Source organism: Calonectris borealis, chromosome 3, assembly GCF_964195595.1.
Source record: "Calonectris borealis chromosome 3, bCalBor7.hap1.2, whole genome shotgun sequence".
NCBI classification, from domain to species: domain Eukaryota; kingdom Metazoa; phylum Chordata; class Aves; order Procellariiformes; family Procellariidae; genus Calonectris; species Calonectris borealis.
The window spans coordinates 67,038,846-67,064,785 of record NC_134314.1 but is presented as its reverse complement, the minus strand read 5'-3'; positions in this window follow the sequence as shown (position 1 = coordinate 67,064,785).

Sequence of the window (25,940 nt, the reverse complement as noted above, 5' to 3'; positions counted from 1 at the left end):
ACTTCCATCTCTAGGTTAGGTAGGGGTAGGTGAAACTGTTTGTTTTGTTTCAGCTTGCTTATGTGCCCCTCAGAATCAGTCATCATCTTCCCTCTGTGCAGCTGCTGACAGCCCACTTAACCTCCCTTCTTCCCTTAAATCAGCATCTGAAAACTTTTACTGTCCTGCTTGGGCCTGAAAAGGGTAAACTTGCCCACCAATTTGGTATCTGGCAGAGGTGATTTCCAATTCAGAGCTTTCCTATTAGTTCCCACAAGGACCTTAGACATTTTCCTCAGACTCTGTTATTATTTTCTTTCATGTGGGTTTCCCTCTGCAGTCAGGCAAGACAGTAACAATTAGAGAAAGTGAGGTGCATATGGTATTTGTTAAAAATATGCATAGCTCCCACATCATCCAAAGTAGTAGAAAGCAGATTTTAGTGGAGGTGGCAGTCTCGTTCCCTGTCACTGTTTCAAGTTTTAAATGGTCACAAGAAAATTTTGTTTCTTGTTCTTCAATGTCTTAAAATATATCTATTTAGTAGGATGTTTGATAAACTGACACTTTTGATTCACCCCACAACATAGGTACATTTTCTGTGAATTCAGTAATAATAGCCATAACTAATAGATTTTAAGTAAGCAACTTTTCCATAAAATAAACAGCAAAATGTTTCTAAAAGTAAGTGAAGTTGGACTACTCTCAAGATACATGGTACTTTGACTCTCTCTGGGGCAAGCAGAGGTAGAACTCATCCCTACCTACCCATGTCTCTGAGCTTCAGCTCCTCAGAGCACCTCCTCACTCTCCTCCATACTGTAAGTGTTACACACAATAGGCTTCACCTGCTGAATCTGCAGTAACTTCCCAAGAGGAGTACCGAGATCCTCATGTAAGCACTGTTTTACAATGTGCTGGAAAAGGCACCTGCTAATACAATATGGAGAATGAAGTCTTTCAAGTGGATGATGGGCAAGACTATCAATTGTAGTATGATCCATTTTACACCCAGCATTTCTTACTCTGTTCAGAGAAATAAGGGTTCATGGCTTAACATAGTGAGCTTTAGTGTTACTTGCACTGCAGGTTTTTGCTATTCAGATAAGAAGGGGGGATCTTGTTATCTTCCCAAATCTAAAATACCATCCCCTTATGTATGATTGTTGGCCTGTGAGTAAGTGCTAAATTAAAGTGGGTCACAGCCAGCAGAGGACTAGAACTGTCCAGAGGTGAAAGCTTTCCATTTCCTTGCTTTTGTGCACTTATATCAGATATGCGGAGAGTTTGGTTGCTATAAAGCCAAGCTAAGCACGTAGTAAACTGTTTAGAAAATACACATCTTTTGAAGAATTTGTAAAGCAACTTCGTGGTTTAACCCCAGCCGGCAACTAAGCACCACGCAGCCGCTCGTTCACTCCCCCTAAAATGGGATGGGAGACAGAATCAGAAGAGTAAAAGTGAGAAAACTCATGGGTTGAGATAAAGACAGTTTAATAGGAAAAGCAAAAGCCATGCGCACAAGCAAAGCAAAACAAGGAATTCATTCACTGTTTCCCATCGGCAGGCAGGTGTTCAGCCATCTCCAGGAAAGCAGGGCTCCATCACGCGTAACGGTTACTTGGGAAGACAAACGCCATCACTCCGAACATCTTCCTCTTCCTTCTTCTTCCCCCAGCTTTATAGGCTGAGCATGACATCATATGCTATGGAATATCCCTTTGGTCAGTTGGGGTCAGCTGTCCTGGCTGTGTCCCCTCCCAACTTCTTGTGCACCCCCAGCCTACTCGCTGGTGGGGTGGGGTGAGGAGCAGAAAAGGCCTTGACTCTGTGTAAGTACTGCTCAGCAGTAACAAAAACATCCCTGTGTTACCAACACTGTTTTCAGCATAAATCCAAAACATAGTCCCATACTAGTTACTATGAAGAAAATTAACTCTATCCCAGCCAAAACCAGAACAGAAACTAATTGCTTAATGCACGGCAAGCTGCAGTTACTTTTGTCATATATACATAGTTACTAAATTCAGTGGTGAAATGTGTTCAAAGGCTAATTTGAAGCAAACCACTCTCACTGCACTGTGGTGCAGATTACTACATGTCCCTACACAAGCTTTCTACCACCCTAGAACTGCTTTCAGATACAAAAGAGACCACAGCTCCTGGGAGCACAGTCTTCTAGTGGGCTTCCTGAGAAGAGCCCTAGTGACTTATTAAGATCCCCTCCACATGTCCTGCAAAGAAGGGGGCAGAACAGCAGGAACCATCACTGGAAGCACCAGAGTTGGCTGACAAGGAATCTTGTTTGCAAGTATTCAATTAAGAATGTGGCTGCCTTAAAGAGATATATTCTGTCCAAAACTCCCATCAGAGATTGATGCAGTGAAAGCTGCTTAGGAATTCAATAACGAGTATATTATAGCTGCCCTCCTTTGTAATTGTAATTTGTAATTTGTAATAGTACCTTTGGTACAATCTGCAGATGTGATTGGTGCCGACACACAGTGCACCATCCTCATCTGAGCAGCCTACTCTGTGGAAGATGAAGCACTGCATGATAACATCAGTCTCCCCTGATAATGCTTCTGAATGAAAGCAACCACAGGGCATATTATTACCTTATTTGGGCGGCTTTGGTGTTGTGCTTTTGTAATTTTGTTCTACCTCCAAATATTAAACAGAATGTTTGATGTTCAGTGAGAGGAAGGAAAAGCATTCCACAAGCTTGTTAATTTGAATAGAATTTGTTAATAAAATAGAATTTGTTAATTCTATTTTATAATGGAAAAAGCTTAGCTGTATGATTGTAAAATTAGGTAAATTTCAGACATTTCACAAAAAAAAAAATATTCTTAGCACTGTAGTTTAACATCCAGGCACTTGCACTGGGACAGTAGGCTAAACTAATTTGTGCCATTTGACATAAGATTTTTCAAAACCCGTGTGTAGTATTTGTTTACTTTTCCAACCAAACAGTCTTTGCCAGGAGAAACAGACAATCTGGTAACTGGAAGCAGATCTGACAGTGACTCAAATCCTAAACTGGGAAGGCAAAAATTCTTCCTATGGTTAAACAAAATATTATTGCTGTTACTATACAATGCACATCAATTATTAACAGGTGCTATCCCAATGCAGTAAGAACTGTCATGGCCACTGCGCTCATGCTAAAACGTGATTGCTAGAGTTTGAATAAAAATAAAAAACAAAACCCACTAAATTTCTGTTAGAATTTGGATGTCTACTTTTAAAGTATTTGGAAATAGCGTGGTGTTATCAAATGAGTGTGAAGAAGGTGAGGTGGAATAGACCTGTTAGAAACTGAGGAGTGACCGAGTCCATGCAACTGAGAATCAAAGCAAGACTTACTTACTACAGTTTGCAAATGGTTGCTACGCATTCCATTTAAGGCCAGACATTCCCAGCAAGATATTCGGATGTATTTTTCTGCATAAATTCCGGGAGACAGACCATCAAAATACCACAAAAAACCTGTTTTTTTTCATCTTGCCAAACCTGAAAGACTGAGAAAGTTCACAACAGTCAGTTCAAACCTGTCCATGAGATAATGTTTATTTTCTAAACATACTTGAGTTTCCTTAAGCATCTTGACTTATAGATTGTAATCCTGAGGCTATATCTACACCATTAAACCAAGCAGTGCCAGGGGCTATTCCCTGGCCCTGATGTCAATGGCATAGTCTGGCCCCTTCCATTCTGTTGCTTCCTACCAGGAATGGTCCATGGACTGCTAATTCCCAACACTGTCCCCAGAAGTTACTTGAGAGAGTACAAGTTGGCTGAAGTCAGAATCCAAAGAGGTTTTTTCTAGCAATGTCCCTGTGCAGAATATTTTCTTCCAGTGCCTGGACCCAAGTCCTAATACCTTTTACTATAATGCAATAAGCCTAGCCTGAAAGTCTGGGGTTTGTTTTGTTTTGCTAGTGGTTGCACATTTAACTCAATCTCTTGTTCTTTAAATAGGGAAAAGTCTCATTAGCCCTTCTAAATGTTTTCCTTTATGAAGACTATGGGTTTGGTGTAACAGCTGGATCTGAGCTGATCTGTAAGAGGACACTTCGGTACATCATGAGCATTAAATTCCTCAGTTATCCATATTGATCAGCTTGAAGGGACACTGATCCCTTCCCTAAAGAGCCAGTGGCAAAACTGAAAATCCAATCCTTCTCCTGGGAATTTGCCAGTGCTTGAGCTGTGCATAAAGCATACACCACACCACCATCATCACAACCATGTTACAGCTCAGCAGCATAGCTATTTAAGCTGAAGTTCAGAAATCCCCAGCCTCATGTAACCCTGTTTCCAGGGCTGCCCTGCTGCCATGATAACGCCCACATACATCACAGAAGAGATGCCTATCACAGCAAAGAGGAACCCCTCATTAATGAAGTGTGCCCCCATGAGCACACTCACAGTCTTGGGTAGAGATCAGCCCGGACAGGTCAGCATAGCTGCCTAATCCATCTCCCACTTTTAGGGATGGAGTGTTGAGTCCCAGCTCTGTCACTCCCAGTGAACAGCAAGGGGCAGGATCAAAGTCTGCTTGGGCCTGAGATGACAGCAAACAATGACAGAACATTTCTGACCATTTCTGTACCTGTCCTGGCTGCAACGAGCTTTTGTCAGCCCAGCCTGTTCTGCCTCACCTTTCACAAATATAGGACTGATGAGCCTCCAGCTCAGGTTCAAATAGTCACCACTTCTACTCTGCCAGTCTGCAGAAGCACCTGAAAGACGGTGTTCATGAGGATACAAAACAGCTCCTGTGCAGCATGAAACAGATTGTTCTCACACTTCTATATCGTCCTGTTTTATCTACAGTTCAGCCATTATCCTGTACAAAATCCCAGGCCAACTTAAACCAACCCACCTCTCTTCCACAAGCCTTCCTAAGCTCTGTCACATATTGCACTTAAAGTCTGCTTCCCAGAAAGGACCAGCAGCAAAACTGATATACCGGGATCTTAGACATCTTACAGAGTTATGTTGGAGGCAGCTGGAGGAAAATATCTGGCACAGGCCACAGGACAAGATTTTCTCTCTTTATACTCTCTTTATACGTAATCACCTTTGCATGCTGAGATTTGGTGAAGCCCTTGCTTCCAGCTTCCCGAAAAGCCCATTAAGCATCACAGTCCTGCAAGAGTGCTTATTGCTTTCTGGGCTGGTATATCAAAGAGCTCATGAAGTGGTCTCAATCACCTAGCACCGACACTTCGTCATGCCATGTCTAGCTTCATCAGAGATGGACTTGACTGTGGATGACACCTTCTAAAGAAATGTGACATCTTTGCATTACTAGTTCACTGTAGAGGTTTGGCAGGTCAAACTGCCAGTGGTGAATCAGTATGGGTGAAAAGCAGTGAAAGTACAGATACACATGGATTTGCAGTTAAGGTTTTCTGCCCACCACATAACCGATACAACTAAAGGGAAATGAAGAAGACTGTAGCAATTTAATCTTACTCATAAATTGGAGTGTCAGTCTTAAGGTCTCAGTCATAAGATATGAAGGTAGAACCCAGGCAGTAACCCAAATTTTAGCAGTGCTACTGGGAGCTCAAGTAGGTGACACAACAGTCTCTTTTGGACTTAAAATCTATGACTATTAACGGAAACACACATATCTGCTGTTTCATCATCTATCTTCCAAACTATATAAACAGCATGTTGGGAACCATTGACCAAGTTCATTCTGGAAAGAGTTTATGCAGCTCACATGAAAACAGAAAGGCCATCCATTCAAATGCAGAACTTTCATTTGTTCACAAATATCAACAATGCATTTGTAACATATAGCATTTTTTTATATGTGATAATCATGTATTTGCTTTTGAAAAGAAAAAAAGTGATAGAAGCTTAAAAGTGATGGTAAAATAATTATAAGATATTTCCCTAGTAAGCAAGGAAACAAGCATAGCTAAGAAAGGATTGTCAGGGAGCATGAAGGGAAGGGAGGCCAGGAGCAGCCTCTGCGCAGGCAGGGCCAAGCCCTCACCAACAGGGCACAGTCCCATGGCAGTGGAGCAGGCAGAGCAGGGCAGGGTGACGGCAGCAGCAGCTCCTACTGACTGTCCAGTGATCTTCTGGCAAAAGCAAGGTAACACCTTCAGTCCAAGGTTAATGCACGAGATGCAAACAACAAGACAGAGGACAAGCAGAGCCACATCAGCCCTACAAGTGCTCTCAGGACCCTCACAGAGACAGATTTTATGTTAAAATATTCTAGTTTTAATCTAATGCAATCTGAAATGGGGAAGGCTTTGACTTCCCTAAGTGTTTGTGATAACGATTTCAGTTTGGTTTCATGACTGTGACAACTTATTAGGATTAAGGAACTGTAATTTCCACATCGCATGTTCCTCACATGGACCAATGGATTCAGTGCCTGTGTTTTGCGGTTGACTAACAGCTGACTGAGACCAAAATATTGTAAAGTTTTCCCAAGACAGCACTGAGTCCAGACTGACTTCTATTTTGCTTGTATTTGCAGTGTTGTTGCCAACGTCAAACAAGATACTTTGAAACACACGTGATAAAGTATGTTGCAATGCATTACTTGTTATCACTGATTAAACGCTCCCTATGCCGTCCAATATGGTCCTTATATGGCTCGTTCAGTTGCTTATCCAGGATACAAGCAAGGTGGAATTGTAATTATTTGCCAAATGAAATGTGAAGAAAAGAACTTCAGTGGTTTTAAAGGAGCACAAATATCTCAATATCAATAATAATAATAGTTTTACAAAAAGACTATGCCTAATGAATAAAAGAGAGGGGACATATTTATTGCTGAGCTGAACTGTCACTTGATAATTGTACGCTTTCATCATAACTGGCCTAAATATGGTACCTCTTTGAAACACATCACAAGCCTGGTTGGAGATATTTCTAGTCTATTTCTAGTTTATTTCCTTTTTAACTGTCATTCCGCAGCAAAAGCTGAAAGAACCATCCCCTAAAGTCTTTTCCTTTTACTACCAGACACATAAAGGACAAGTAGCCTGAGGCTTAATATTTTTCAAGCTTTTAAATATTTTTTTTTCTCAATTTAGAATAAGTGTGTGTCATTTCTGTGGCAATTCAAAAGCAAATGGTCCTGAGTTCAAACTGTGACTTTTCAGATTAGATCTGCCGGTTAAAAATTTGTTGGGATGAAATGGAATTCTTTTGCAGTAGACAACAACCCAAATTGACAGAAATAAGGATTCACTGACAAAGGAAAAGCAAATTCCAGAGATCCAAAAATCCCAAATATGGCAATGTGTCAAATGAAATGTCTTTATTCACAGCCATACACCTGAGTGTTTTGTTCAGTGACAAAGTATCAAAGGGATTATCCAAAAAGCAATCAGACAGCTGGGCTGTTCCATTTCTAAATGCTAGTTTCTCTTTTTAAAAAACACCATCAGTCAGCAGAGAGAGAACAGAAACACGCTGCCAAGAACCAAGCAATCAGTAAGGGTCAGCTATAATACATGGGCAGTTCCTTCTCAAATTCATGGCTTTCTTTCTGTGGTCAGTGTTTTGAGCACCAGTCATGGATTAATAAACGTCGGTGGCTCCAGCTTCCTTGCAACACAGATCTTCCTGCAGTATTTAACTGAGTGAGGAGACAGAGTAGGGAACACATAGTGGTTTCCTATAACTGGACATGAGCAAGGACAACTGTGTTCATCTGTTAATTAAATGTTAGAGCACAGTGAATAATTCAACGTGAAGTATTTGTTTGACAGGTCTATTCTTTTGCTGATTGCCTTCTTGAGAACAATTATGTCCTCCTCAAATTCATTTTGTTTCAAAGGGTGGAATGACCATGAATAATTCAGCCCATTCATTCATTATTTTACTACTGAAATATGGATTATCTTTTTTCAGGTTTGTTTGTTGGCTTAAGGCAAATGGAATAAGTACACAAACTCTTCCCATGTAAAGGTTCTTATGCAAGAAAATTTTAGATACAAATATGAGACATATCAAGCACAGAAATTTAAGATCATCTCTGCCATTAAATGCATCATTCTGGAACTGAAACCCTGGAAAGTAGGGAGGCTACTAAAAATTTATCATCGACTTAGAAAAATCACCCATCTATCACAAAAATTATATCTTACAGTGTATAAAATTCTGAAAATTGCCAAGATTATTAAGTATTTTCTCATTTTTTATAGCCTGTGTACCTGCTCATTTGACATTCCCTGCTGGATACCCAGTTTTCCCTTGCTGTTTTGATGGAATTGACACCATGCAGATACAGTGGGAGGAAAATAAATAGCATGTTTTAAAAATGGGTTTTTGTGAATGTAATACTAAAAAAATCAGTAAGGACAGGTCAAGTACTTCTTAATTTGCTCAGTTAACCATATCGCTGTGAGGATAGCTATTCTAATAATATCATAGCTACTGTTGTAACCTAGGCCACTTCAGGCTAAATTACATGGCTGAACCTCAGAAAAGCATCATACAGCTAAAAGTTGTCAGTGGTTTACCAGTGATCTTACCAGCTGAACATATAGTGAGATATGTGCTCATGAAATCTTAAAACTAAGTGTTATTTATATTTCCATATTGACCAGTGTGATGCTCACTGATATACACTAATTGCACTGCTGAAGGTTAAAAATTACATATAAGTACCCAAGATGCCTCTGTCAGCACTTATTTTAAACTGTAAGGTTCATAAAAGTCCAAGATCATTAAATCAGATGTAGGGTAATGAAGGAGGAGACCATAGTCTATTCTGCAGTGACAAATCAAGAGAGAGTATTTGAATAAGTGTGCATCCAGTGGCTTCAGAAAAAGGCATAATTAGAAGTGGTGAGGTGAATGTAAATATTGTATACAATCGCCTGGCTGACAACAGCAGCAGCCAACAGGAAGCATCTTAATCTAATAGATCCCTACCCCCTCTGCTTGAAAAGCAGATGGGGGTTAATACAAAAGATTTCTCAAAACTTTAACATGGACTGCTATTACACATTTCAAGGTATTTATTACGGCAGCACCTGCTAGTGCCATCAGAGTTAGAGGGAATATCAGCCTTTCCTGGCTTAAGTCCCTGCTCACAGGGCTTTCATAATGACCATAAAAACAGGCTCAAAAACAGGTTGAAGGCTCAAACTTGGCAAACAAGGATCTCAGAGAGAGATTTTCTAAAGCACAAAGGGCATTTAGACACTGGTAGATTTTGGTCAGAGTTACACACATAACTGCCCTTTTTACATTTACAAATCTCTGTCTCAGCTGCTTTTCCCTCATGCATTTTTAGGATACATTGTTTCATTGAAAACAGAATATTAATTAAAAAAAAAACAAGCAAGCAAGCAAGAAGAAATAATTTTAATTTTTTTTTGTCTTGTTTTTTTCATAAACTCACATTGTTTGTATTTTTAATAATCTCAGTGTTCTCTTCACATTCCTGTTTCTAGAACAAGAATTGAAGAAAGATGTGAACAAAGGTCAGTTTGAAAAATGGGGAAAAGATATTGGCTAAGAAGTACTCTGGTGACTTAGAGGTAAGTCAGTAGATGGGCAGTGACTCGTAGTGAGTAAATGGTACTTGCATTAATTGCACGGGCACACACAGCATAGCAATGAATGTTCTGTAAAGGCTGATGTTTAAAGCAGAACCAAAAATCTGTGAGGAAAGAAGCATGTGATCTGTGAAGGTAGAGGCTAGGAGATGGTACAAATGAGTGCTCTGTGACTCTCTTTGGTCTTTATTTCCTTAGTATGGAAATGTGCAAAGGAACACGGATGCAGACACAAACCTCGGAACTGGAAAACACTCTCCTGTCCCACAACACAGACTTAATCTTAATTTTATGTTGATATATATAAGCAAGAACTGTTCTAATTTTTAAATATAATAACTAAAGGATCTCACTTTCTTTGCTGACATGGATTTACAGCTTCAAATAAAACAGAGTGAAGTTCAATACAAAGGAGTTACTTTGGGGGTCTTTTATATGTAAAACTACTTCTTGGTACATGTTCTTCATTTTAAGAGAGAGTTTTAGTCTCTCCATTTGTGAAATACTAATATTTACATATATCAATTATATTTTTCATGCAGGACCAGTGATCAGCTTCACCAGAGCCCAGATACAATTTGGAAGCTTTGTTGGGAACTGGTTTGTGGCCAACACCTACTCTTGTCTTCCACAAAAGAATTTAGAGAAAAGAAAGGGACATGATTAGAGTTCAGTGCTTCAGAGCATTACGCCAGATACTTCCATGCAACATATATGGCATTAAAGGAGTTCAATAGCAACATAGTGAGACTACTCAGATATTTCTTTCTTTATACAAAAACCATATTCATATATTTACAACTGGTAAAATATGAACTCTTAGAGGCCCCTATGTGACACTGGGCTTACTGGTGTGGGGACTGAGATACACAGCAGTATGAGATTTTACTACCTAAATGAAGTAGACAATGGGTGAAGAAGACTAGAGAAGGACAGAAAGGTGTCACCTGTCAGAGGGATTTTGAATGTACAGCTCATGACAAGCAGGTCTGTAGCTTCTCTAGGTACTTGGTTGACTGTCACAGGCTAGAGCAGCTGCTCAGCGCATGGCCTGATGTCTTGGAGAAGTGCCTAGGCGTGAGCCTCCCAACTTCTTCTGTGTGATCCAGAAAAGGGACACCTGGGAGAAAGTTTTGACAGGCAGTAACCTTCCTGCAAAATTACACAAAGGGATGACAGTAGAGAGAGTCCAATCAGCTGAACTGTATCCTGTACTCCTGTCTAAAAGCAACTAGAAGAAAAGAGCATCTTGCAACTGAAGAAGACCTAAGTATAATAGGTATTTCTGAAATAGAGCTGTCTGTCCCAAGTCAGAAGAAATAAAAGTAGCTTATTTCTACTATGTGCAAATAAGAAATTATATTTGAGACAGGCTGAGAATGGGATTGAATGTTGATGTAAAAGTAGCCTGGTAACAGGACTGGGGAGCAGACAGTCTTCAAACAGATAAGGTTTGGAATGACGGGACAGAATAATTCATGTTTAGAAAGCACTGACAAGCTAGTCCGTTCTTCCTGGAGCAGCTTTCAGCTCTGTCTATATGCAGCAGAAGGGGCCTAACTCTCCTCATTCCTCTACTGTCAGACAACATGACAGTAGAAACCCACCAGAAAAAGAAAAAAAAAAAAAAAAAGCACAACTTATCTTTTAGTTCTGGGGATGAACTGGAGCTATATATTGGACAGATCCTCTCCTCGTTCATCAACAATGTCAAAGACAAAGATGTCAAATACCAGTACAAAAGCTAATAGGATTATAAAACCTTTCTTCTATATCAGGAGAAAAGAAGCAGAAATTGAGATAAAAGTGAATAAACCCTTTAAAACTGTAACAATGGTTAAACTGTAACAATGACCATAACTACTTTTATATAAACCACACATGTCAAAAATGAGGTGTGGAAAAGCAATTTTTCGGTTTTATATGAGTTGAATAGTTCCGGCAGCTTTAGCAAATGCAAGAAGAAAAACTCATCCTAAGTAACACCTAAGGAATTTAATTAAAATTTGGATTGAACATTACGTACAGTGACAAAGTAACTCTTGCAAGATTGTAGTACAGAGTAGGTGTTACCAAATCAGGAAATGTGCATATACTTTCCCCTTTTTCCATCTTCATTAAATATGTTTTCTTAGTACTGAAGTCAATTTCTGGGTCTGTCTTTCTAAATAACTCAGTGTGTGTGTATGCCTATGTTTCTCCTTCACAAGCAGGATTTCATTTTGTAGGCCCCATGCTAATTAATCATGAGGAGAGATTTGAAGAAGTTTCCGGTTAAGGTTACCAAAAGTTTTCCAAGCATGACAGCATGAAAGAGACTTTGAAAACAATCTCGTTCAACAAAACAGACTAACAGATGACCCCTGAATGGCAGCAGGGCAAACTTGAGGGACATTTAAGAGGTAAGAGCAAGCAAGTAGAGGCAACTGATTTCTGATGGGGATGGTGGAAGATGTTTCACAGTCACATGGTTTTTTGATAAAATGAAAATCCATAGCCAGCACCAGTGCTGGACCTCTCCAGAGATCTGAGCAGAAGTAAATTCTATGGGTACAAAAGGCTGTTTTCTTTTGCCTGCACTGGCGATTTGTTTTTCTGCAACTGTGTGTCTTCAACCAAGGACAATCCCTGCAGGAGATGAGACCTTTGATAACGTGCGTCTGTTCTAATTCAGGTGGGAGGACATAACTGTGGTGTGCTGGTAGCTCAGAGACCTGCAAAAAAATATTTGTTCTCCATGGCTGCATCCTGCTTAAGCTCCTGAAGGCTATTAAGAGTACTCAAAAGCAGTGATTTATGTGAGTCATACAGATATGACCACCTAACAGAGTGAAGCTCAAAAAATTCCCTCCCAGCTCAGAAAGTAAAATTGGCTCAGTCTGTCTTGTCTTCTTTTCTTTTTTTTTTCTTTTTTTAAACTTGCACAAGAATGCCATATCATGTCACAACTGCTAAGAGGAAAACAAAATCTTCAAAGTCAATGAGGCTAAAACTAATATCCAAATTATATCTAATATAGTGGGACTCAAAACAAATGAAGAATGCTTTCAGCCCTGAACAAAGGCCAGTAGAAAATGAAAAACACCTGATGAAAGAATGGAGTTATCCATTCTTAATGCAGCAAAAGTTGGTGATTCAACTGCCAGAATAGCACAAAGCAAAATAGAAAGCATTTGTAGATAAGAGAACAGAACCTAATGGATATTTTCAGTAAGCCTAAAAGCTCTGTTACCGTTATAGTGCAACGATAATGGTTTCTACCTCTACAATTCCTTGCAATGATTGTTTTGCCAATATATAGTATAAAAGAAACAAAGACTAATAATTGCTTGTCAGCACTGACGAAGCATGACAAGAATCAACCATGGGAAGGGGGAATGCCACTTCACTGATGTATTCGATAGTAACAGACTGCATACAGTTTATATTGTTCACCTATGAAACTGGCTCAGGACTGTAAAGGAAAAGATATCGGCGGGTCAGCTTAAGCAAGCTATTTATGCCTCTCTACTTAAAATACATTCAGGCACTCTAAATCACTGCGATCATTTAAAATTGCACAGAATGGTGTTGCAAATCATACAATAGGTACATCTAGGCCCTGCTCACAGAGCAGGTCCAAATGAAGTTCAGAAAAGCTGCAACAGAAGTATTTTTTCCAGGGAAAAACATATGTCTCGGAACTTCCCATCACAGACAGGTATCTAAGTATAGGCTAATTACCTAAAATGATACGCAGCATACAGATTCAAATTGTGGAGTGGAGGCATAGAAGGAAGGAGTTGCCAGATGAAACTTCATTATAAAAAAGCATGCACAGTGAAAGATAAATCATAGTTTATGAAGATCCTTTGTTAACTAAATGAAATCACAGGAAAGTGGAAAAAGAAATGCTGATAATGTTGTTACTACTCATTTTCCTAGATATCACTTGAATCAAGCCTCTCAAGTATAGTTTCTTAAGGATTGAGTTTTTTTGGAATTCACAAAGGCCTGGTTTTAGAGGTTTTTTTAGTATGTTTGTATTTCCGTAATAATAAGGCTCTTGACCTTTTCAAATCTCTTTGAATAAAACTTCCAAAAGGCACCAGTGGTCTTAGGAATTCCACTGGAGTACCGTACAAAAGACAGGTGTCACAGCCTGGGACTTTTTACATTCCAAAATTCAGCAGTCAAGTAGTACCCTAGTCCTCAAGATCCTCTCACTCCTTAAGTAATGGTCTGCCCTAAGATGGGGCAAAGCAACCTCTAATACATTAAACCATATAGGAGACCAGTAATCCAAGTTCTATCTAGATGCTTAGGCCATAATGTTAATTGTTCATTTGATTTACATATGGGAAAAAATTACATATTAAATTAAAAATCTAGTTTAAAAATATGCAAACACATTATTAATTCTGGGAGAATTAAAAACATTCTTACTGTTTGTCACAATTATTTTAAGGCTATTTGTCTTCTCACTCATTTGGCTCCACAGATTAATTTTACTGTAAAAATTCTGGGGTTTTTTCCTGCAATAAGAGCAAATATTTCCCTGAGGAAATATGACAAACATTCAATAAGTTTATCAGAGGCAAGACTCTTCCACTTTTATTGCAAAAACTGTGTTTACCGATGGAAATATTAGAAACTACTACTAAATGAAATTCATAATAAGGTTACAGAAAACAAACTGAGGTTTTACACAGCAGTGTTTCTGGGAAGAGAGAAAAAAAGCCACATATTTTTATATTTAAATTCCAGAGCAAAGAAGTCTGCACCTAATCAGCTTTGTTCCCCTGGTAGGTATTTTGCTACAGACCTTGGAATTGCTCTAGAGATGTTCACAGATGCAGAGACTAGATGACTCAGGGGAACAATACTAACCTACCAAGCCTTCTACCTCTAAATCGACAGCTGAACGCCACACAAGGAAGAGTTAGATGATATTCTGAAAGCAGTGTAATGTTTTCTTTAATTCATCACTAGATTCTATAAAAATATTTTGAAAGGAATCTTTTAATCTGATGGATGTTCAGGGTCAGTGTTAATGATGCTTGAATCCTTTTTTATGTATCAGAAGTCCGGTCATCACCAGTACTTTGTGACAGCTTCAGACTCATGGATGTAAGGGACATAGAAGATGAAATACCACCCCAGAAATTTTCCCTCCCAGCAAGATTTGAGACAAATTAATGGATTAGTGTGGGGAAATTTACATCAGGTTTTCTTAAACAACAGAGCATCAATAGATGTCTTCAGTCCCCAAGGTTATCAAGTCAACAGCTTTTATCATTTTAATACCTTCCAAAAAACCTCCTGAAGAGTTTTTTTAAACCTAAGACAGAGTACATTCTCAGGAAATCTAGATTCATACAAATCAATGAAAGATAAATCAATGAGCTAAATAATATCATAAGCTACCAAGAGAACAGCATTATATGAACACATAGAATAAACCTTCAATAGTTTATGCCATACAAACCTTTTGGTGAGCAGAGCTTTTCAACTGCTATCTAACAAGAAAGGTACATCTTTTAAGATGTACATATATTTGTTTTCTGACACAGAGTAGTCCATTTATAATCAATGTTTAGCTTTTCTGGGATTTTCCTTTCAGCATAGCACTTTGAAAATATGTGTCCTTCACTATAAGGTCCTATATCCAACAAGCAACTGTGTGGATTCATTTAATTAGGTGATTCTGCCAAACAGAGATATAAGTATGCCTTTCAATTTTTCTTACTTATTCCTGTGTATTACCTCATTTTGTGGATAAGGATGAGTGGATGTTAACATTAAAGGAAAAGAAAATAGCAACACTATATTTCCATTCTTACTGCCGGTCACTATGTCCTTCTAAAATGCAGATTTTTTTCTTTGTTGCCATAATCTCCATAACAGATGTAATGCAGACAGAATAATTACAGTGTAAGATGAGGAAAATGTGTCCTTTTTGGTTAACATCTTGAAGAGGCACATTTTCTTCCTCTCATTTTTGAGCAATATATGTAGCTCTATCGCATTCACTGCAGGCAGTTCCCGGAGGATTTCCATGAGAACTCCTCCTCCTGTAAATAGGCCAATTCTCTTGCAAGTATGTATTCCAGAAAAGAGTGAATATATAAAACTTGAAGGTGGCTGTTACCATGCTCTGGCTACACCTTGCACTTCACACCTTGTCTACAAGTAAGGATGTTTTAGGGGAAATTTCACACCTAGACTAGAAAACCTATTTTGACTTCTGTCAGCATTTTAGCACCATATTGATTAGACCTGCATACACAGTTCTTGAAACACTGACAGAATATGGTGGTACAGATACCCTCTAAGTCCAAACAGTGAAATCAAATTAACATTAGGAAGAAGAAATTCCTATTTCCAAAATTTTCTAAAGGAAAGAAAGATTACAACAGCTCCTGCAGAATTGTGGACTATATACCTATATACTGATTTGTGCAGTTCAACATTTCTGAAGGATGTAACCCTTTCCTTTGCTTCTAATGCAAATGTAGTGCATTGTAAAGCAATTCAGTGAGCACTGACCCTGGGTTTTCTTTCTGAAGTTGGGATCAGCTTAGGGTATTGTACAGTACAATGAGAAAGAAGGGGGCCGGGGGGGAGAATGAAAAAAAAAAAGATGAGCATGGACAACATTTTTGGCAGAATATTTTAGTGGATAATTCATAACTTCTTATTTATTTATATGATTCCACATCATTATGTTTGCATGCATTTATTTATATGATTCCACGTCATTATGTTTGTATCTCCACCCTCAAAAGTACTATCGGGAATGAAAAGATTTCTGTGAGATGCCACAGTCACATGGATTTGACTTACACCCTTCATTTTTCAGGAGGTTCAGATGCTCATCTGAAGCACTCTTGATGTGATCCATAGGCTTCACTATCTTCTGTGGTCATGGCTCAAATTATCCACTAATTCTGCAGGTCTCTGTCAGGGTGAATCAACACTATTATCAGGAAAGGTTGTTGCTGTCCGTAAATCTTGAAATGTTTAATCTGGTTATAACAATCATTAGTACCATTAAAGCTATTGCAGCATGAACTCCAAGGCAGGCTTGTCCAGTATTGTGGGAAACTACTGAAGCAGAGAGAAAGTCTGTGTTGCTATGTTTAAATTCCTATTAATCAGGTATACCTACATATAGTTTAGTCATACCTTGAGTTGCAGTCTATAATCCAGTTTCCAAAAGTTACTTGTTGAAGGTATCTGAAAATATCCTCTTCAATGGCTTTGGCCCTTTGAGACACTCTTCCTGACACCTTCTCACAAATAGGCAGAAAGAAAGCATTAGTGATATGACTTGTACTTGCTAAATCTGCCCATTAGAGGATAGCGACCAGTACTTCAAGCTGCATCAGAAGATGCTACAGTAGATTTGAACTCTAGAGGGTAAGCTTCCTCCTACCCCAAGTGTTCACAGCAGTGGCAGCAGCAGGGGTATCCTGGAGGCAGAAGCAGACTCTCAAGACTAATGCTTCTGAACAGCACACAACAAGCCCAGAGGCAGCCACAGCAGCTCCTCCTACCCATGGGAGTCCACAGTAGATGGCTTTGCATGCTCTTCTTTTTGAGGTTTATACCTGCATAATGCAAGAAGTTTTCTGAACAGCTTTGAACATGGATAGGCCCAGAGACTGAATCCAGTCAGTATGTAAAAGAACACTTTAATGGAGCTTTTACAGCAAGGCACAGATCAAGCTCTGTGATACTGAAAATTTGTGGGATATTGTCAGCAATACTATTGATAGGTTTTAGGAGGACATACTAAGGGTTCAAGGTCAGATTTCCATCAGGCAAAGTCATCACCAGAATAAATCACATTCAAGTCTGATTTTGTAGTTACCAGTATTAATATCTGACATTCCTCATCTAAAAAAGCCACTCACTAGCTGTATGTTTACACCACATGCTGCACATCAATGGGAGCTTGCTGTGGGCACAAATGAACTGATTCTGTCTGTGTCCAGAACTGAGAAAAAAAAAACAAAGAAAAACAACCCAACCCTTAAGTGACCCATGTCAGTGCATTACCCATCACGTGCTAATAATCTCAGCCTCTCAACAGCTTTCATTAGCTCAGCACTTTATTGATGCCTTCATGTATCCTTTTTCCTTTCAACTCAGACAAAGCAGATTGGGCAACTTTGCGCCTAACCACAGTGTATAGTGTAAGCGTTGTGTAGGAGGACTTTATAGCAAGGATTATCTGCCATCCCCCACGTGGAGTAGATTGCGCTCATGGAAAAACAAAGGATTTAAGGACATAAGCATCCCCTAACTCAAGTGGTGGAAGAGAAATAAGAATGTGCTGGGAGGGATGGAGGGCAGCAGCTGTAGAGTCACTGATTGATTGGTGTGGGAGGGGCTCCCATACAAAACTGACATTGATCTATCTTTTAATCTAACAGCACAACAACAAATCTTAAGGCAATCAATTCTAATGGTATTAATAGTCCCATTCAAATTATTCACTTTCTACCTTAATTTAAGAGGCTGGCTTCATATTTCCTTGGCAGATTTGTCAAATAAGTATTGCTGTTTCTTTGAGAGCAGCTTTCCTTACTGCTCCATTTCTTTAGCATGCTTGCTTCTTTAAAGAGTGTTATAATTTCCTCCCAGGACCGAATAATTAATAATTCATTCATTTGCTGCTTGTTGTGCTAATCTTTCTTCCTTTTATAAATCTTTTCCATGTTGGCTTGTTTTTCCTTTTGGCAAACCACAGCCAGCCTCAACGTATCTTAATCCAACGCAAGTTCTGATCAGTTTAGATAATCTTTGTCACTCCTGAGTCAAGGCTGGGCACAGATCAGGACTCTTCATTCTAGTAATTGCCCTTGCTTCATCTATAATTTGCTCTCTTGAATAAACCATCAGCTCAGCATTTTTTTTTTTTCATTCATTTCAGGCCTCATCCAGTGACCATGGGAATCAATGGGAGATTTTATTCTGGGAACAATAGGCAGTGAGCAAAATTTTTATCACTTTCCAGTGTATTGAACTGAGTGAGAGGAGCAAATGGAGCAGGGCTAGGATGAACCGCTTCGAGACAGAAAGCAATAACTTGAGCAGCAAGCTCACAGAGCTCATAGCCCTGCAAGCATATGATCATCTTCCACGGCTGCTTAAGTCTCTGGAATAAGTAAATAAATAATAAATACATGAACAGAAGCCAAATTGCTGTATTCCTGTAACCAATAGCCACAGAGTGATGCAGTAATATTACTTTCCATCTTAATTTGTTTCTAAGTAAAATATGAACATAAATACATGTAAACACCATATGTAAAAGCCATGCATGCCTACTATTAAGGGACTACATTTTCATTTAAGGGAATACAGTTAAGGGAATGCAATTAAGTAAATACATCTTCAGTTTCAAAGAACTCCCTAATTTTAGAAAATTCAAACACTTTGAGAATAGACATTTCTGCTGGAAGTTGGAAGACTGTGTTTTATTTCTCTCTCTTTATTCATATAGTCTTCCATAAGGATTTGCTACTGACCACTTCCAGAGACAGGTTTGATGTGTTTTTCATCTGACACAGTAAGACAGTCCTTCCATACTTTCCTTACACCCTCACACCCTCACTGTGTGGGTCCCTGCACTACAGGTCATGCTAGCCTCATACATCCAAGTGGCTGGTTGTCAGGTAGATTTGGAGGTGTTAACCATATATTTGTCTGTCAGACATCCATGTCTGATCTGTAAGTTTGGGATTTATCATCTCACTTAACTTAAAACTTCTACAAAAGCTGAGTAGAAGATGTCCACCCTAAAACAGCTGAATCACTTTCCAGAAAGGCTTGTCATCTCCATCTATAGCAGAGAGACTGTATAGTCATTTAAGACTCAACTTTAGCCAGCTGGTCAAGGGTGTGAAGCTCTGCTGTGTGGCTATGTCCCAGCCAACTTTTAGCTGTAGCTGTCAACGTTAATCTGTGAGCAAGAGAATATGTTGACTATGAAGTTGTACAGATTAAGAGAGCACAGAGTGGAGGAGTGAGGCTGTGCTCATAAGAAGCTATGAACTCAGTTTCAGAAGAGAAACATTGGCATTAAAAGCTATAAAACTTTGAGGAAAAATGTGGAGAGTAAAAAGAAAGCAATTTAGCAAGACTGAGGATGAGCCCATTTCACAGAGCAATGGAGACCAATGCTTTCTCCTGACTGCCTCACCAACAGAGACTCCTCAAATATCTGCACCAGGGTGGCAAAAATAAAAATGCTTAACTTAGTAGTATCTTTGTTTCAGCCTTTGATAGTCATATTAACCAATAAACAATTGCTGTGTACACAGAAATTGTGCATATGATCCTGATTGCAAGTCTTTACAAAGAGTAAAAGATGTCCAAATGAAAAGGTCTAAAAACTCACCAGAGGAAGTGATTCAGATCACTAAACATAGGTACCTAGTACCATTTTAGGTGTTTAAGTGATCTGATAAAACCACAAATATACTTCATTCTGGCAGATAATGATGCAAGACCTTCTGGATTACCCTGCTGAAGTCAGGTGTGATAGCCTAGGGTTCACCATTAAGTGCTCATGTAGTGTCTTGAATCACATCTTTAAAAACAGATTAAGTTAATCTTACACTTACAGACTAGACTTGAATACTGGACAGTGAACTGCAATAGTCATTAAATGAGGAAGTAACTCATTTCCCTAAAAGAAGTATAAGATACCGGCTCTGTGTCTCCTTCAGTTTTTCAAAAGAGCTCCCTTACCCATGTTGATAAGGAGATTTCAACCACAGATCTCATATGCACATCCTATCTGCACATCCCATCATTACTTACATGTAATTTGGTACCACAAGGAAGCTCTCATCGTGATCCTGGACTCTTGTGTTACACTTAGTAAAACACACAAGACAAAGGGAGCATTTCCCAAAGACGTTAAAATGTAAACACAGGCTCTTTCCAGCAATCTGTTGGACCAGCAGCCTTTTCCTTTTATCACTTTTTGTTAAGAAAAGACAGGGACAGAGAGCTGAGAGAGCTCATATTACACTGGGAGAGAAACAGAAGATGGAAGAGGTAAAAAAATGCAAGGAGAGGAGGGACAGAAGAGAAAAGCTTAGAAGGAGATAAAAAGGGTAAATTAAAAGAAAAGAAAAATATAGACACCGATCCCCCAATAGGAAAGAACAGGAAAAAAAATTTATAATGAAGCCATCCCCAAGGAAAACAGAAGAGAAGAATTTCCTTGAGAATGTCAGGAAAGAAAAAAAAAAAAAATTCTTTCTCTCTTTAAGATGTTGTAGTGAGAGAAATGCCTCTGCCATAATTTAGTTAATGTATGAGAATAGCGATAACCCTATCAAAAAATCATCAGTAGCACAGAGATCTTATGGAAAATCACTGCAAAGCTTACTCTGAAAGAAGATACACTTCATAGTAGAGCGTAATTATGTGGCAGTTTCACTGTAAATTATAGGACAGTTGCCATTAATAAAAATGGAACACAACATAGATTATCTTAGCATTTATCCCGCAGTTTGATGTTTGCTTTTGAAATCCAGGTATAGTATATCTGACTGCACACTTAATAACACCATACTAAAAAATCCTGTAACCAAAGTTTACTATACCAGTGATGAATTAGCCATGCATAATCACAGTGCTGAGTAATTAATGCTTTTTTTAGGGCCCAGATTACAGTGTACAACTATATATCACACAAAGGTGAGATACAAAGACAAATTACAGTGTAATTGCAGTGTACCTATAGGATATTGAATGTGACTATAAAGTATCAGCCAGGCAAAAGGATGTACGTGTTGTGACTCCCCAACATTCTGTCGGACAGCGCAGAGTTAAAAGTCACCTCATTAGTCCCAAGAAATTGAGAAATAGGTGCATAAAGAGCTTATCTGGAAGAAGAAATGAAGATATTTAGAGGAACAAAGCTCAATCCATTGAATCTTGGGGAAAAGAGTCAAAGATGTCAAGACGACTGTGAACCTCTTATGCAATACCTGGACTTCAGTAAGGCCTTTGACACTGTCTCCCACAGCATTCTCCTAGAGAAGCTGGTGGCTCACGGCTTAGACAGGTGCACTCTTCGCTGGGTAAAAAACTGGCTGGACGGCCGAGCCCAGAGAGTTGTGGTCAACGGAGTTAAATCCAGTTGGCGGCCGGTCACAAGCGGTGTTTCCCAGGGCTCAGTACTGGGGCCGGTCCTGTTCAGTATCTTTATCAATGATCTGGACGAGGGGATCGAGTGCTCCCTCAGTAAGTTTGCAGACAACACCAAGTTGGGCGGGAGTGTTGATCTGCTGGAGGGTAGGAAGGCTCTGCAGAGGGACCTGGACAGGCTGGATCCATGGGCTGAGGCCAATTGTGTGAGGTTCAACAAGGCCAAGTGCCAGGTCCTGCACTTCGGCCACAATAACCCCAGGCAATGCTACAGGCTTGGGGAAGAGTGGCTGGAAAGCTGCCTGGAGGAAAAGGACCTGGGGGTGCTGATTGACAGCCAGCTGAACATGGCCAAGAAGGCCAACAGCATCCTGGCCTGTATCAGAAATAGTGTGGCCAGCAGGAGCAGGCAGGTGATCATGCCCTTGTACTCGGCACTGGTGAGGCCGCACCTCGAATCCTGTGTTCAGTTTTGGGCCCCTCACTACAAGAAAGACATGGAGGTGTTGGAGCGTGTCCAGAGAAGGGCAAGGAAGCTGGTGAAGGGCCTGGAGCACAAGTCTTGTGAGGAGCGGCTGAGGGAACTGGGACTGTTTAGCCTGAGGAAGAGGAGGCTGAGGGGAGACCTCATTGCGCTCTACAACTACCTGAAAGGAGGTTGTAGCGAGGTGGATGTTGGTCTCTTCTGCCAAGTAACTAGCGATAGGATGAGAGGAAATGGCCTCAAGTTGCGCCAAGGGAGGTTTAGATTGGACATTAGGAGAAATTTCTTTACTGAAAGAGTGGTCAGGCCTCGGAACAGGCTGCCCAGGGAAGTGGTGGAGTCACCATCCCTGGAAGTATTTAAAAGACGTGTAGATGAGGCGCTTAGGGACATGGTGTAGTGGGTATGGTGGTGTTGGGTTGATGGTTGGACTTGATGATCTTAGAGGTCTTTTCCAACCTTAATGATTCTATGATTAAAAAAAAAAATACCTCGAAGGCAGCATGTGCCCTGGGAGATGGTGAAGAAGAAGGTAAGAATTGTTTGTCTTGTTGCTGGCTTGTGGAGGGATGTTATAGGAAAGAGTCAAATAATACAAAGGGAGACAACCCAAAAGAGTAAGCCCACAACTGGCTATAGTCTGCACCTCTGTGTCTGGCAAAACACCTCAGCTGTGTGTGAAAGGGAATGGGCGGCTGTGCCACCCATTTGTGGGAGGCATTGTGCTCTCATATCCCTTAGTCTTTTTCTCTATTCTTTCTCTTTTTTAATGTTTGGAAGCCAAATTGATTGGGATATTAATGTATAAATCTTTCCTCTATAGGAATCTCTTTAGTGTCTAACATCATTGCCAAAACTTCAGAAGTGTTTAAAAAATCAACAAATGCCAACAGTCACAGCAGAAGTCCTCATAAACCCCAACCATATATCCTTCAGCTTTATAATCTTCAAATTCTCATACCCATTTAGTCAGACAAAATACAGAACACGGCTTCACGTCCTCTCCATGCTGCTAGTCCCATCTGGCCAGAGACTGAGACCACTTGGAGCCAGGAACACTACAGAAGCAAATGTACGCGGTTGCCACAACCCTTCACCCTGTTCAGTAGTTATATGATGTCTGTCATTCTTTCCCAACATAAGGATTTCTCATTGATTTGTCTTGAAAATTAAAGCCTTCGCTGTCATTGTATGACTTTCCTGACTATATCAGAAAACAAACCTAAGCAGCAAAAAGACTGTATGATAAGAGCTTTACAATGACATGACAAGGAGATACACGGGGGGGGGGGGGGGGGGGTGTCTTGGTCATCAAGTGGAAAGGCTGAGCTTTCTTGGATATCTATAAATAGGTTGCATGAACCATGTTAAAATTTATAACCTTGCAATCTCTCCCTCTTTCTCTTCCCCTTCTCTTCCAGCTAAAGAACACGTGGTAAATGTCTCTTCCATTCATTTCAATCAATATCTGATAATTATGCCTTCTTACTCATGTGTTATTAGTACCTGTGAGTCCTGGACATGAACTAAGAACACGTGGTCACAGGCAATGCGCACACAGACCTTAAAGGTATTCCTACTCTCCCTTTTATTCTACACAACTTTGGCAAGCAATTTACTAGACAATAAACTAAAGTCAGCTTTTCTATGAGTGCAGAGATTGGTATATTTTGATCGAGAAACTGGAATTGTTGTATGCTGAGTCTGAAAATCATTTCTATAATATTGATTCAAGTGGGCAGTTAAGTCCATCAGGGCAAGAGAGAAGAATGCTTTATGACCCTTTTCTTAACAGGGAGAAAAAGATAGCTGCAAATTTTCAAAATGCTTCACCTGCCATCTCCTACATTTCCATTCTGGTACCCCCTCCCACAGCTTCCTTGCGCTGGGATTGCCGTCCTGGACACAACAAGCTGTTCACAAGAGCGATCCTTTCCCGTGAGAGCAAACAAATGGCTCCAGGAACAGGAGGTGGGCAGGAAGAACTATGCAAGTGGCAGGGTCCGCAGCCTAAATTGCATCCTGCCAGTAGAGGTCCAGACTTTCCATATGCAAGACAAAAATTCCAAGTTTTTGTGCACAACAGGCTGTTTTCCTTTGAAATGCAGAATGAGTTAACAAGCAGGGCATTGTGTAAGAAAAGGATTGTTAATTTATTTCCCCTAGAAGTCTGATAATGCTCGGAAAACTTACTCTCTTAAAAAAGCCTGGGGAGCTGTGGGTAGCTGTAGTGACCATGAACAGTCTAAAATAAGATATGACCCTACCCCTCCTCACTCTCTGCCTGTACTGAGGACCACTGCCGCCACTCTCAGACCACGCTGCTTCTGCATTTCTCTTGCAGCCTTTGACATTTTACTTGGACACTGATAAGGCTGCAACAGGAGAACAACGGAAGCAGAGGCACCACAGAGTGATTTCCCTCCCTCCACCTCCAGTTTCTCATCCTCCCCCAGCAGTGCACAAACCAATAACCCAGCTGCAGCATTTTAACAGCTTAGGATCGGGTTCACACTTTCATTCAGGACACTGCACTAGGATGATTTGTGTTTATCTGAGCCACTGAAGCAGTCAAATCGGAGACCAGTGTTTTCTTGGTATGACAGAAGTTAACTGGAGCATTTCAGGCTTTTTTGGGGACTATCTTTAGACTGATCTTCCAAAGGATGGAGCCCAGTGAAAAATATAAATGTTAAAATAAAACAAGCAAGACTTATGCCCATCTGATGCTGCAAACCTTCCATTAGTGGTATTTAAGATCTAGCCAGCCTTAGAGTTCAGAAGGTGAAAACTTCCTTAGAAAGATGAAAGCTGTAATTTTCTGAGGGTAGAACAAAAAATTTTAAACCACAGTGGAAAGATATGGAAAAGTAGAGGTATCTCTTTCTGCAAGTTTACAATAATTCACGTTTCCTAACAACAGGCATTCTGAGTTTCTTCATTATTTGAAAATGGGTATTTGGTCATTTTCCTTTAAAAAAACAAGCAAGCAAAAAAGATCCCATCAAAATACCAAACAAAAAATAAGTTCAAATATTTTCAGACACCTCATCTTGTTTCTTTTACCTGGAACTCAGGTTTCTTTTTATTTCAAGTATTCAACTTCAAATCATTAATGTAGACAATATTTTCATATTATTTTAAACATTAATTTGTGGGTTTTGCTATTTGCCTTTTGGTTTCTGAGACTTTGATCTATACTGAATCACTTTTGTAGTTTCCTCTCCAGTCAAAGGCTAGGAGCTCATGGATTTTTGCAGGTTTTGTTCTGAAGCTGGGTTTCTGACATAATTTCGTAACTCCAGGAGGCCACCTTCTATACTAATAAATAAAATACATAATGCAGTTGAAATATTGTCTATCTTTCCTTAATCTGAACATAACAGCTGGTGAAAGAAAATCCAAACAACTGTAAAGAAAACAAAATTTCACAGATGAAAGATCCTGCTTTCATAAAAAATCACACATATGTTTCCAGACAAAGATTTTCTTTTGAAAATTTGTTTTTCATTTCATCTGAAAATGCTATGGAAACCTTTAATTGATGGGAAAGTTGAGAATTCTTCTGATATGTTTTTCCCCCACTCCTTAATCACCTTCTCTCTGTAAAGATGCTTACTTTATTTCTCATTTGCAATTGTCTGACTTCAGCTTCCAACTATTCTGCTTTGTAACACTTTTGTCTTCTAGATTAAAGAACGCTTCAGTAGCCAATGTTTTCTCCCTGTGAAGTTACTCCTATCTATGCTGTAATCAAGTCACCTCTC